At 44.0% G+C, this 15,081-nt stretch overlaps 1 protein-coding gene across 1 annotated transcript in view; it reads left to right on the top strand.

Moving 5' to 3' along the window:
• Window positions 1-1,060: 1,060 nt before the first annotated feature.
• The window catches only part of reln (reelin), a gene marked incomplete in the record, with an annotated part of 128,574 nt that continues 114,553 nt past the window's right edge, over window positions 1,061-15,081 (top strand). The window contains 1 exon segment of the mRNA XM_037683613.1: window positions 1,061-1,136.

Genomic DNA, 15,081 nt, shown 5'->3' on the forward strand with positions numbered 1-15,081 from the left:
ATCTTTTTTTTGCTACTTTTTTGCCATCTTATTTTAATTTGTAAAATATAAATAAATCTGTATGCCTCTTTTATGATCATCTATTGTTGTTTTTGTCCATTGTTGTCATCATTCTTTGCTGAAATCAGGTCTCTCTTGTGAATGAGTCCTCGAGGCTCAATGGGATTAACCTGTCTAAATAAATGTTGAATGAAAAATAAAGTTTTTGTTTGTGTGTACGTCCACGCTGCAGTGGAAGTGCTAGCTAGTCGCTGCTGCTACTGTACTTATGCTTTCAAATAGTCATAGAAGTATATGTGAATATTAATACCCAAATACAATTTCAATTCATAGTGAAGCTAAAGTCTTAATGAGATGGAAATATTGGTGAGATGTTGGAAACGTCACTCACGAGGGAGACTCAAAGTCATTGTTGCAGCGCTCTGGAGTTTTGAACATGTTCGAAAGATTTGTGCAAAATGTTTTCTTGCAAAATGCGCTTTGAATTGTTAGAGGTGTCTAGAACCTTTTAAAGTTTAGTTTCCATAATTTTAGAGCACTTGGGTTGTTTTTTTTAAATATATTTCATTGTTTTATGTGAATATTTGCTGAACTTTGGCTCAAATTTTGCTGGGAGTTTGTGTAACTTTGAGATTAAATGTGATTTCAAGTGGAAATTCAACTTCCTCACATGGTTGTGTATACAACTTGTCTCTGAAAGTTTCTTTGCATTCTTATCCCACTTCAAAAAATTTGAATTATTACTTTAACACCTTCCTGCTCCACCTGTCAGTTCTTTCTGTTCATTTTGTTGACAAGCTGAGGTTGTCCTGCATTTCGTTGTCTACGTGTGTGTGCATCACTTTAGCTGCTTCTATGTGCAGCTTGCAAATGAAACAAAAACGCATTTTCTTACACATGATCAGGTGTTTAACTTTAGCATGTTAATAAAGATGTGCTGAATCACAAAATATGATATTCATAATATTAATGTGAAAAGAAGTTCAGTCATGTTAAATAGTAATAATTGTTTTTGTGTGTCTCTTCAGTAACCATCTCTACCAGTGTGTCTTTCGACGGTCTGCTGGTTACTGGCCTCTACACCTCCACACCGGTGCAGTCGGCTCCTATTCCTGCTCCAGCTGCTTTTGGTTTCGGTAAGTCAGACTATTGGTCTTTACAGAACGAATCCCATCTTTGATCGTCTAAATACAGCTTTTTTTACAGGAATAATGCAGTTTGAAAAAGAGCACAAACACACGTAGTGATCCACATCTGTTCCCAGAAAAAGAAAACATACACGTAGAAACGTTTCCAAACCTCTTTTTGATGCACAGTGATCGATGAGGCAAGAGGATGAAGTTAAGTCTAATTGTGTTGTTGGTGTTTGAAAGTAAAAATCAAATTCTGTATGGAAGACAGATGAGAGGTTACAGGAAAAATGAAGCAGAAACATAGAAAATCTCACACTGAACCAAATTTAAATTACCATCTGGGCACGTGGAATTGCACTAACTTAAAAAAACCAAAAAATAAACAATTTTTCAGAAACTGTTTATGTGATAAAAGTTGTTTTTGTGGTTGGTTGATTGCAGACAGACAATTTCCTGCCCCTGTTTTTTATATTTTCTTTGAAATGTCAGCTTTTTTCTTATTGTATTTTCCGCCGTACACGTCGCACCATCCTACAAGTTGCATCACTCCAAATATGTCTAATAAAGCAAAAAAAATCCATAAATATGTCGCTTCGTCATATAAGTCGCACCTATTATGCGTCACCAATGACGCATTGCGTTTGTTTTACGCATCACCTCTGACTACCCGGAAATGTGGACCGGTGTTGTGCCAAAAAATTATTGGCTGCCAAATGGCGGCCGCGGGAGCGTTCACAGGAGGACTTTAACAAGATTAACATTTAAAACAATTATTTGTTTGCTCGAAATTATAGCAAAGGTGTGTCTCAGTCTAACTTTTCCTTAATAAATACACTTTGACGGTCAAATCAGCTGCCTTTTCAAAAGCTGATATGCAGAAACATGAATGCACAGAGGGCGACTTGCTGCCCATTTCTTCAAAATTTAACAAGATAGGCACCTGAAAACAATTATTAGTTTGCTTGACTTAATAGTAAAGGCTTGTCTCAGTTGAACTTTTACTTAATAAATGCACTTCAGTGGTCAAATCAGCTGAATTTCGCTGGGGCGGTGGAGCAAAATGAAGCTGATTTGACGGTTGCTCCAGGCAGATGATGGTGGCAGGTTATGGAAAGCCGATTGTGTCATTAATAGCCACTTTTACCTATTACATGATACAACGGCATGCCATATTTCTTGATTGCCATCTAGTGCCTGAAAGTGGTAGTGTTCAATATTTTCAGTCAGAATGAATGAAAACGGTCATATCTCAGCCAAAATTGTTTTATAAATATGGAAACAAATCCATAAATACGTCGCTTCAGCGTAAAAGTTGCAAGGCATGCAAATTATGCAAAAAACTGTGACTTATAGGGTGAAAAATATGGTACTGTTAGCTGTGATTTTTTTAAATTATTATTATAGTGCAGAGCATAAACAAATGAAACATGTTTGTAGATAACTTCTCGTTATATTGTTAAGAAGGCGTCTGAATTAGTTGCAACTCATCTGGATATGCACTGCGAGGAAGTGTGTGTGGATGGAGCCTGTAAGTGCACTGCTGGAGTCTCACATGTGACCACAAAGAATTCCTCAGAGGAGCAGGTCCGCTGCCCAGAAATGACTGAGTTACTCTACTGTTCGTTAGACGATGACGTCACCAAGACCCTGACAGCCCTTTACTCTCAGCACTCATGCTTACTGGGAGGCGTCCAAGCAAGGATTGCATCACCTTTGCCTTACTCTATGACATAAAAATAAAATTTGGTGTTCAGTTGCATACCCTTAAAGCTGCAGCTCATGACTTTCTGTGCAATGTGTGCTCAAAGTTAGAAAAATCCATGGTTAAGGCATCTATAACCTGCTACATGGATCCAGTGCCAATCAATCACTTAGTTCTCACACATGCCATTCTCTGGATTTAGTTTAAATAATGTGTTGTCTATAAAAAATAAAACTGTTTTGGTGATTCTGCATGGCATTGTAATTAAAGTTCTTCTGACTGGACGGTAGAGTCCCGTGTGTTGGTTAAAAACTCTATGAAGTCTGAAGAGATGGGCCCAAATAACGTTTTCCATTCTAGATTCAAGACTTTGCAGCTAAGATAACATAACTGGAAAATATATACATTTTGAAAGGTGTCAATGCATCCACTGACAAAAAATTCCAACAAAACCTTGAATTAATCTAAACTCAGAATGAATGCCTACAGTTTGCTCTACAGACTATATAAGAAGTAAAGCGAGAGCAAAGATTAAAATCTGAGTAAAGCTGCTGCCGGTGGCTCTGTGATATCCACATCTGCACGGTCACTCCCTGACTGTGATTGTATAAAAACCATAAAATATATCAAAGTGTACGTTTAGACGTATAAAGTCAAAGTTTTTGTGACTTGTTTGAACTTTGAATGATGTTTCTATTTTGAACTGTACTTGAGTTGTAGAGTTCCAAAAAGGCTGTTTTTTTTCCTGTTTGGTCTAAAGCCCATTAAATTGTTCATGCAGATTTCCTTTTGCAAAAACTTTATTTATATTGTGCAACAATGTGCTTCCAAAGGCTACGGACCACTACAACCAATCAAGCTGCATGTGTTGTTGTGTAATTTGCATGTTTAATTTCAAACATGCCTGATAAGATACAGGACAATTCATGGGTATTTGAAACAGACGGCGGTATGACGCTGTTTTTAAACTCCACTGTGCTTTAAAGTACTTTTTAAAATTCACTTTGACTTTGACAAAAAAAAGATGAAATTAGTAATAAGGGTGTTTCGGTGCATATGCATTTGACTCTAATAAGTTTGATATTCTTTGATGGTTTTTATGTTCATGATCATAAATGTAAAAAAAAATAGGATTAGGTGTGGCTTTGATCCTTCTGAATGGCTGAACACACACATACCCCCCCCCCCCCCCCACACACACACACACACACACACACACACATACACAGACTCCAAATGTGTAAAGTTATTGAGGTGGTTGTTGAAAACATGTGGTTGGCAGATGAATCAGCCCAAGAACCAATATGAACTTGAAAGCATCACAGACTGGAAGGAGATCAGTGGCAAATTAAGACTGCTGGAAGATGTATTTTTATGTATTTTTTATGAGATTAAAGTATTTTTTCTGTTTTAGTATTCCTAAAGAGACAGAGAGGATAGGAAATTGTTGGGAAAATAAAAAGAACCAGTGGTTTGCAACAAATTCCAAGGCTCAAAACAAAAAATTGCAAAAAAACAAACAAGGTTCGAACAATGGAGGCTGAACATCTCGTAAAATTTAAAAAGTAAACAGTCTGATTTTAATTACTGCTGACTCTGTTTTTGCACATTTAAAATAATATTTGCACATTTTAGGACTGTTTGTGCAATTTTTAATCACACTGCGCGTGTTGTTTACACAGTTTGATGATTGTTTTGCACAGTTTTTACTTTTGTCAATCAATTTGTTTTACTTTGTTGTGATTTTCATCCATTCTTTCGTGTGTGTGTGCATGCGTGCGTGCGTACGTGTGTGTGTAATTTGTGTTTCGTTTTTAATACCATTTTCTTTCATTTATTCTTAATTTTTATGCTTTCATTTATGGCTGACTACTGTTGTCATCACTCTTAGTTAAAAACAGGTCTCTCTTGTAAATGAGTCCTCGTGGCTCAATGAGACACACCTGTATAAATAAAGGTTGAATTAATGAATGAATTTAGTTTGTTGCTGCAATAAAAGGCTTCACCTACTGATCGATGGATCAAATAATCAACCATACACTGCGTAGGTATGAGTTCTACCAAACTGGACCTGGTGTGCAAAGGAAACTGAGGGCGTGACTCATAAGTTATGAAGGTCAAGACTCCAGACCAATTTGAAAGCTGTTTGTGATCGTGTCCAATGGTTAGTGTGGTCAAAGCTGCTGCAACAAGCAGATAAGCTGAATGTGTTTTAATCAAACAAAATTGCATTTGTACATTTGTAGACTCCTTTCAGAACTCTCAACACATTGTACAGGTAAAACTAACAAGTACAACAAAACAACTAGAGTCCAACAAGCACTGTGTTCTGTGTGATGTTATGTGGGACAGCAGTCTAAAAAGATGAAGTGTGGTTTAAAATGTGGGGAAAGACTTTCTGGTTTGAATGGATCGTTGGAGAGAATTTGAGAAATGTCTTCTCCGTGCCACCCTTCAACCACTTATAAAAGCAGAGACAAGGCCAACTTGTCTGTTTCATGGTCTTCTTCTGCTTTTTGTCTGTTTCTTCCTTCAGTCTGTCACAATCGTAAATGAAGTCGCACCCATCTGCAGTCAGACACAAACACCACAACATGGAGACAGAAGTTAACAGTTTAAGATCTCCCTCTCCCCTGAATTACAATACACTTCACACTACAATCACAATACAAAAAAAAAAACGCTGTGGTTTTTTTTATTGCATTGTCAGAACTCGACACCCACTCGTTGTTGAAATAGCTGTTGTGTGACAAAACAAATGGCAGCAGTTAAGGTATTCTAAGGAATGCTTTGTTTAGAGTTTCTGGGCCGAGCTGCGGCTGCAGTCGCTTCAAAGCTTGGTTCTCGGGTGCCCACGGGCAGGAGATCCCACATGTGCTGCTGGGCGGATAACCAGAGTCCCTTATGATTCTGTAATTGTCCTGTTAGTTCAGACAAACTGGAGCTAAGAACAATGTTATGCTTTGGAGACATGCCCATCCCGAGGAGTCAGTGTAAATTGACTTGTGTTCATAAATGTACCCGTGGGGACAGCCTGGCTGAGACACTGCTGCTCTTTTCCTACTTCCAGGTGCCACGAGCTAGCAGGAAATAATATCATCTACTGGAATTTACGGACTATAAGCTGCTACTTTTTTCACACACTGAACAAAGTGGCTTATACTTTGTACAATGCTGAGGCCAATTTATAGATTTTTGTTTTTTTGGATGTGCTAACATGCTTCATGCCGCCAAAACTAGCCTCGTCACACCCGGGCGTTCACATAGCTGCAATACGTCTTTCTTGGGGGGGGGGGGGGGGGGGATCCTTGTGACTCGAGGCTACCTTTATAAATAAAAGTCAAAAATTAAAAAATCTAACCAATGAAATTACAGAACAGGTCACATTACATTCAAACCAATGAAACATGGGGGGAGGAGAGAACGGGGGGAAGGTGTAAAGGGGCATGAACCCTGGGGGCACAAAGATTTGGGTAGGTGATGGGGGGACGAAGTTTCCCACTGTCATTCCCCAGTCTGTTACAGAAGCACAATCCGTAGTGTACTTCCGGGTCGCACAGATCACCGTTGTTTCTGAATAAAACCTGTCTTAATTTGCTTAGAAAAGTACGTGCTCCATCTCCTCCGATCTTCATATAGATTATTTATGCCACTTGTGTTTCCGTTACAAATCAGTGGTTAAGATGAAATGCGACGTGTTAGACCTGACCTCCAGTCTGGGCTGAATGAGAAAAAACTGCGAGATACAGAATAAATTATTTCCATGGTGAAACAGCGCCGCTCAGTGGTGAAGCTGCATATCATTTTAACCATGACGTAGATATGTCAATGATTTTAACTTACAAGTGGCGTAAATTAGCAACATGAAAATCAGCGGAGATAGAGCACATACTTTTCTAAGTAAATTAAGACAGTTCTTATTCGTAAACAGAATTATACCAGTACATTTGCCTAAATCTAGCATATTCAAAGGCGATCCGTGCGACCCGGAAGTATTTATTTTAGCGCATGTGCAAACGACTTACAATACAGATCGGGTTCCGTAACAGAGGACAGCACAATCTATACAAATAGCAATCAATGACTTCCTGGTAGGCTACTGTATTTGTTTAACCCGCCGTGTAACAGGCACTGTTCAGAAAAAAAAAACATTTACTGTATGCATTTGTGTATGTTACTGGTGCGTATTTAATTGAAAGTTTCTAGAATTTTCTGTGTAAATATGTCATGTTACAATGTGGACACCTGCGGCTTATAGACAAGCGCAGCCAATATATTTACAAAATTATTATATTTTTATAAAATTTAGTAGGTGCAGCTTAAATTCAGGTGCGCTCAGTAGTCCAGAAATTATGGTAATTACAACATGCATTTATGAGATGAAGGAGGCTGCAACGTTTTTAAGTCTGTCAGATAATACTGATAATTCAGTTTGAACCTTTGCAAGATTCTTTTAAAAATGAAACTGGAGACTTAAAAAAAAAGTATGTTTATATTATGCTTAAAGGGATGTCTGCATATGCTGCCAGGAATGCAATATGAGTCTGAACTGACTCAGCTGTTGGAGAATTCCTCCTGCTTCAAGCTTTTTTTACTTTTTTCCTCTAACAACTTCTTCCATTTAGAAAACTTTCTTTCCACTTCGGCCTCTTTTCTCACAGCCATCAAACTCTTTCTCAATGAATGCAGTGTTTCATACATTTAATAATGTTTAGTTTGAATTTAAAAACAAAAGCTTTGCTGTTGCACGTCGCATGGTGGTAAAGAAGTGATGCATTACAGCTCGAAAGGCCAAAGTCTAAATGGAAAGAATTGTCGCATGAAGCTTGATTTGTGTGGCTCCTCTAATGGCACAATGTTTCCCATCACATCATTATCCATTCAAACACAAGTATGCATTCAACATGTCTTCTTCTATCTTGTAATTACTATGATGAACTGGCACTTAAAAGGAAAAAAACAGCTTGAGAAGAAGCTGGGAGGGAAATGAAGAGACAAAAGTGCCAACATGGTATTGACAAAGTGCGCGAGACTAAAGAAAGAAGTGCAAGTGGAGAGCGAGAGGGGAAAATTACAGAAAGCGTGCATGAAAAATGACAAATAAAGACTGATGAAAGGAGGACAGTTTGTGGATGATATAGGGAGGGGGAGGCAGATGAGAAGATGGCGTTCCATCACTCCCTCGTACGGAGTGGCTGATTACTGCTGCCTTTGCCAATGCTGAGCTGCTCAGAAACTAGTCATTGATGGATAGCTCGTTTGCAGGGTGATGTTTATTTTGTTGTTAATTTGCATATTTGTATCTCTTTGCGGGACTGTTGGCTTCTGCTGGTGAGGATCAGTCCCCCGTCTCGATGTGATGAATTTGGCTGTCTGACAAAACAGACAGCTTAGTGACAGGGACACCCAGCCGACACTCTGCGCCCGTGACGAATGGCTTTATGCTAACACACAGAGCAATCAGAGATGAAATCCAGCTGCACCTTGACCTTCTACTGTGGGGGTAGAGTGGATCTGCAGCCTAAAATATTTTAATCCAATACACACATTTAATCATTAAATACATACTCTGTTGTTGGTAAATCTGAATGTTACTCCTTAAAACTCACCTATAAACTGTTGCAAGTTCTCCTGCAGGCAGTCTATGTTGGTTCAGATGTGCTGGAAGTTTGTGCAACATGTGCATGTGTTTAGCTTTGTAGAAGGTTGTAGGCTGGCATTTGGTTCACTAATTCTATGGTTCTATACAAAATTTAACAACACATACGCTGCATAAAGACCATGGAGTTCTTGTTTACACCTGAACCAAATCAGGAGCGTGAGGTCTCAGAAAAACAATGCAATTTCTCCACACTTGCTATTTGTGTGGCCCACAAGTCATGTTGTTGTTTATTTGTTATATGCGGGTTAACACAGGTCAGAAGCCACAAGTATATCTGCCTTTTTTAATCTCATTCATGTCAAGCATGCAGTGCACTCAGTGCATAGGACCCACCCAAGACGCCCAGTATACAAACTTTGAAGGAACTGATCTGTAGTAATTAATAGAAGATGAAGAACAGCACAACACTTTATTGGTTTTGCTGGCACAGGAAACACTCTGGGAGCCTCTTTTTTACCGACTGCTCACACAGCATCGCACAGAAGCCACGACTGATTGTTAAACACTAACCACCTTCATCAAACATGAAGTCTGTTCTATTTTGTACAGGCTTCGCCCTTTAAGGCTGTCGTTGATGGGTTTATCCCGATATGCGAAGCATTGCATTGAAAACTTTAGTCCACGCCCACCTGCTGTGTGGGCCCCACTCGGTCCGTATGAATTACGTTAAGAGCGGGTAATCGGCTCCCATTTTTCTTCAGCGAGCTAATAGCACTGTCAGAAGAACGAAGAAGGAAAGTTGTGTAGATGACCAACCTTTGTTAAGAATGCTTGGCCCGTCACGTCGACCTCCGGTCGTTCCGGTGAGCTCTCCTCCCCCAGGAGAAGCTGACGAGCAGTCTTGTTTCAAGGTAAGCGCCAAGGAGTATTTCTCAATGACAGGTCGCTACACGCTGGACAATGCCATCTTGTAATTTTCCTCTTATCGCTGACCCTCGGAACGAATCGGATGGTTCCTCCGGGACAGGCGGCGTTCAGCTGCAGCCCCGCTGCTCATTACCTCCTGGAGAGCGTAGTGTCGGTGGAGGGGGGCTGAGCGAATGCTCACCTCATCCCACCTCGTTTCGCATCGGTGATCACACCGCTCCCGGCAGATGGCACCCTCTGGGGTTGACCGGCGTAATCCAGGAGGCTGCTGACATTAAGGGACCCTTTTTTACGTCCTGCGCCTTTCCCACCAGTTCGGATGATCCGGCGGGAAGGTTTTTTTTTTCTAGGCTCCATTCCGGCCGGCCGTCCTGATCCCATCTGGCCTCGGTTTCCCAACAGGACGTCCTACGGGGACGAGGCCACAGCCGGCTTTCCTGGTAGATTGGGGGGCCGGTCTCCACAGTCCGCGCCCATCTCCAGAGCAGGGGTTTTCACCGAGCGGAAATTCCCTCAGTGCCCCCTGGAGCCAAGCCTGATGGAGGCTTCATCGGAGCAAGATGTCCAGGTGGACCAGCGTCCCGCGCCTCCGGTTAGCGTAACCCAGACGGTGACACCGCTCTCCAACTGAGCTCACCAGCATGCGTTCCAGACGGCCGCAGTGAACAACACGTTACGCTGTTGGCGTACATGTTCAGAGGTGGGAAGAGACATACGCTCCATCTGCAGGGCAGCTGACGTCATCCCCAACCGGTGCGCCTCTTTGCTGTCTGCCGGCCCGCATCGCAGCCGGAGGACGGAGTTTTCAGCGTTTCCCTAAGACCGCCAACAGATGGCGCTCTAGGACAACAAATGGCAGAGCAAATGACAGTTTTGGCGAGGATGTGTGTGGAGGTGACTCGAGTTTGGAGTAAACATCATTTAATGATGAAAATGTCTATTTTTAGCCAGTCTGTCAGCTCAGATGACTTGACAGTGGCTCCCTCTCACATCCTCCACAGAAAATGAGCCGGTGTCAAGACGTTCCACGGCCGTCTCGCTGAGCTTCACCGCAGCCCCGCCCGTCAGAGACCGGCCCTTTTCATCCCGGCAACAGAGTGTCCAACGTTTTCCCAGAGATCCCCAGCAGACGGCGCCCTGGGCCAACAAATCCCAGAGCTCAAGGGGGAAAAGATTCAAAATGACGGTCTGTGGAGGGTGTGTGTAAAGATGACACAATGTTGAATAAAACTTCATTCAATGATCAAGTGTCTGTGTTTAGCCAGTCTGTAAGCTTGTATGAACTCACAGCGGCTGTGCACACATCCTCCACAAAAACGAGCCGGTGTCCTTAAATAAAGGGTTTTCAAACTCACCGCTGCTCCAGACATGATGAGACGCTCACAGAACACAACAGTGGTAAGCGAAACAACTCGTAGTCAACCCGAGCTGCACGATCTTGACCCAAGCAGTGTCAAACGCGCACTCGCACGACGCAAACAGCCTTCACCCAAACGGCGTTGCATTGATGATGGTGCACACACAGTTCCCCAGCTCACAGCGGCATAAATGTGGGACCACAGGTCGGGTCGGTGGAGGACCTTGCTCTCAGCGAGAGCGACACGCGCCGCACCGAAGCAAACGCGTGCCGCCGCAGCGGGGGCAGTCTTCACTCACCACTCCTCAGTGCTCGGCTGCTCACGTCAGCATTAACGTGAGACAGCTGAGCGAACCCAGTGACCAATCTCGCCCCAGTGACAAATCTCGCCCCAACAACAAGAGCGGCGCACGTCCCAACAAAGGAGACGCGAGCTCCCGTGGGGCTCGCAGCCTTCACTCAAACGGCACGGCGTAGATGAAGTCGCGTTCACCGCTTCTCAGCGCCCGTCAGCTTAAATGTGGGAACGCAAAGCGAGCCCAGCGCAGGACCCCGCTCGCGGCAGGAGCGACACGCATTTTTCACCGCAGTGGCATCAAATGCGGGGGGCCAGCGGCGTCATCAGCTGTCACACGCTTCTCCTCAACACAAGGTGGACCCGTGGTCCGAACGCAGCACACAGGCACGTTCAGAGCCTTTTCGAGAAGCCTCGCCTTGGGACTCACGGAACACATTCCTGCGACACATGATGACGGTCAAGGCGGTGGACTGGATGACATCCGTACAAAACATGACGCATCATTTAAACGCACGTCCACTCCACGAACGTTACACGGAGTGGCTAAAAACATGTTCGCCAGACAGATGGATGGCCAGGTTGTTAAGCTAGGGTTACACGTTACAATTTGCAACCCGACCCCCTCCGTTCGGAGAAATTTTAGAGATGGTCCTGTCATCACCATACCAGGTCTCATTCCTAAATGCAGAAGTCCAAGAACTTCTGGTAAAAGAAGTAATCTCCAGAGTTCCCAACGGAGAGGAAAACACAGGGTTTTTACTCACGTTACTTCCTGTTTCCCAAACGGACCGGAGGGATGAGACCCATTTTGGATCTGTCAGTTTTCATCAAGGCGATCATGGACAGACCGTTTCACATGTTGACAACTAGACAGCTGTTGGACAACATCCAAAGAAACGATCGGTTTGTTTTCCGTCGACCTGAACGATGCTTATTTTCACATACCGATCATCCCAAAACACAGGAAATTCCTGCGTTTCTCCTTTCAAGGGATGAAGTATCAGTACAACAGGCTGCCGTTCGGTTATTCCCTCGCGCCTCGTACATTCTCAAAGTGTGTGGAGACGGCCCCGCAACCCTTACACATAGCAGGGATGAGAGTTTTGTTTTACCTGGACGACCTGCTGCTGCTGTCACGCTCCAGACAGGAGGTAACGAGAAAGGCCCAGGTGCTGACATCACACCTGTTAAATCTGGGTTTCGCCATAAATTGGAAGAAAAGTTCGATTTTCCCAGCCCGGACAATTGTTTATCTGGGAGTGGAGCTAAACTCAACCACCATGAGGGCTCGTTTATCACAAACGAGAATCGATACTCTGGAAGACCAGCTCTACCACGTGAGACCTGGCAGAGTGGTAACAGCTGTTTCCGTCATGAAGCTGTTAGGGATGATGACGTCAGCTCACACAGTAGTCCCGCTGGGTTTACTACACATGAGACGCCTCCAGAGGTGGTTTGCACGTCTGCGTGTGGATCTAGTAAAACAAAAGAGACGGATGATCACTGTTCCGCCTTCCGTGAGGGCAGACCTCCGACACTGGAGAAACACCCTGGTTCTGTCGGAGGGAGTCCTCGTCAGCAGACCCACGTCACACGTGTCAGTCTTCACAGACCTGGTGCTGTCAGGCTCGGGGGGGGGGGGGGGGGCATGCCTATCTCAAGCAGTAGGGGCGCTGTGACCCCATCACACATCAGCCTACATAAATGTTTTGGAGTGTCGCACGGTGCTGAACGTGATTCAACATTTTGCGCCTGCGCTGCAGAATCAGCACGTTTTGATTCACACAGACAACAAGGTGACTGCTGCGTACATAAACCGGCAGGGGGGTGTGCGACCAGCCCAGATGTTACACATTGCGTGAAAACTACTGTGTTGGGAACACCAAAATCTGCTCTCCATCAGAGCAGTTTACATACCCAGTGTTCTGAACTAAGGGGCAGATGTGATGTCCAGGGGCGGTCCACGTCACGAGGACTGGACTCTCCATCCAGATCTGATGGCTCAGACGTGGCAGAAATTTGGCAAAGCAGCTGTGAACCTATTTGCGACACAAGAAAACGCTCAGTGTCAATTATGGTTTTCTCTGAGCCGGCGAGACGAACCACCGCTGGGGGTGGATGCATTTGCCCACAGCCCATGGCCCAAAACGCTTCTGTATGCGTTTCCTCCAACTCCTCTGATTTTACGGATCCTGAACAGAGTTCAGGAGGAGGGATTGACAGCTCTCCTAGTGGCCCCCGAGCGCGTGAACGCACCATGGTTCCCAGTCCTGCAACGCCTGCTGTCGGGGTGCCCGTGGAAACTGCTGTGGAGGGATTCTGCTCTCCTCCAGGCAGGAGGAGCGATCAGGAGTTACCCAGAAATAGGCCAGCACCTGTGGGTCTGACCGCTGAGCAGATCCGCTTAGAGAGGATGGGTCTCCCACAGGATGTTGTGCGCACAATTCAGGTTTCATGTGCTGCATCTACCACAGCGCTGTACACATCAAAGCGGACAGCTTTTCAGCGCTGGTGTACAGAGTAGGGTGTAGAGGCCACCTCATGTCCACTAGGTGGCATGCTGCCCTTTCTACAACAACTGATGGACAGGAACTTGGCGTTCAGCACGATTAAAACGTACGCTGCAGCCATCTCTTCCTGCCATGAAGGGTTCGGAGACAGAACAGCTTTTAATCATCCGCTGATGAAGCGTTTTCTAAAAGGTGTACTGAGACGCAGGCCTGTTTCACGCCCACTTATTCCACAGTGGGATTTAATGCTGCTCCTGCAGGCCCTGATCAAAGCTCCATTTGAGCCTCTGGATCAGGTTCTACTTGAATTCTTGTCTCTTAAAACAGCCCTGCTGCTGGCTTTAACATCCGCTAAGAGAGTGAGTGATTTATCTGCCCTCTCTGTCGCGCCATCATGTCTCAGAATTCAGGCTGACGGCAGCTCAGCTGATTTAAGACCAAACCTAGCTTTTATGCCTAAAAACATCACGAGCTCTTTTAAATCAAGAGCGATATCGTTGGAGGGGTTTTTCTCTCCCCCAATACCAATCAGTTCATTTGATTAATAATCAGCTCTCCTGTTATTATTAATCTGTTCATACGGTTCAGCCGTAAACCGGTTGGTTCATGGCTCTTTTCAGCTATTTTCCCTCCCCGTTGAAAGTTTTCCGGGGCGTTCATGCATTCAGTACGCATAGTTACACAACATGCGTCTGTGCATGGCATACATAATTACGCAATGCGTAATTACGCACATGGGGAGCTGAGTGACAAGACGTTTTTTGGGCAAGCTTCTGCTTCATACGGTGTTCGAATGGACCCAGTGAGGCGAGGACAACATCCGCTTCGCCCTTAACCCATCAGCGACAGCCTTAAAGGGCGAAGCCTGTACGAAATAGAACATTGGTTACGTACTGTACCCCCAGATTCTATGAGTATAGGCGTAGTCCTTTAAGCGTCGGGCCTCACTGGCTCCTAAATGGCTGAAGAAAAAGCTATTTGGGAGCCAATTACCCGCTCTTAACGTAATTTATACCGACCGGGTGGGGCCCACACAGCAGGTGGGCGTGGACTAAATTTTTCAGTGCAATGCTTCGCATATCGGGATAAACCCATCAGCGACAGCCTTAAAGGGATACGCCTATACTCATAGAATCTGGGATTACAGTACGTGACCAACGTTTTCCTGGTGAGTCACACATGCTTCTCGCACAATGATCACGTCACACATATACTCTCCACCAGTGGTGGGATGTAACTAGGTACAAGTACTTTGTTACTGTACTTAAGTACATTTTCCGTTATCTGTACTTTACTTAAGTAGAATTAAACGTGGCTTCTGTTGGCTTTTCCTTCACTACATTTTACATTAAGTATCTGTACTTTCTGCTACACTAGATTTCTACAATGCGTTGTGTTACAAATTACATTCACATTGCAGCTTTTTATTTGTTTGTTAATTTGAAAGTAACAATTAGTTAGAGGGGGGTTTGCCCATTGAATCACTGCAAAGTGGGCAGGTAAAGTTAGACCCACCTTCAAGAAGAGCTGGACTAATGACATACAGTATATT

This window comes from Nematolebias whitei, chromosome 10, assembly GCF_014905685.2.
Source record: "Nematolebias whitei isolate Nwh7 chromosome 10, NemWhi1, whole genome shotgun sequence".
In the NCBI taxonomy this organism is placed as follows: Eukaryota; Metazoa; Chordata; class Actinopteri; order Cyprinodontiformes; family Rivulidae; genus Nematolebias; species Nematolebias whitei.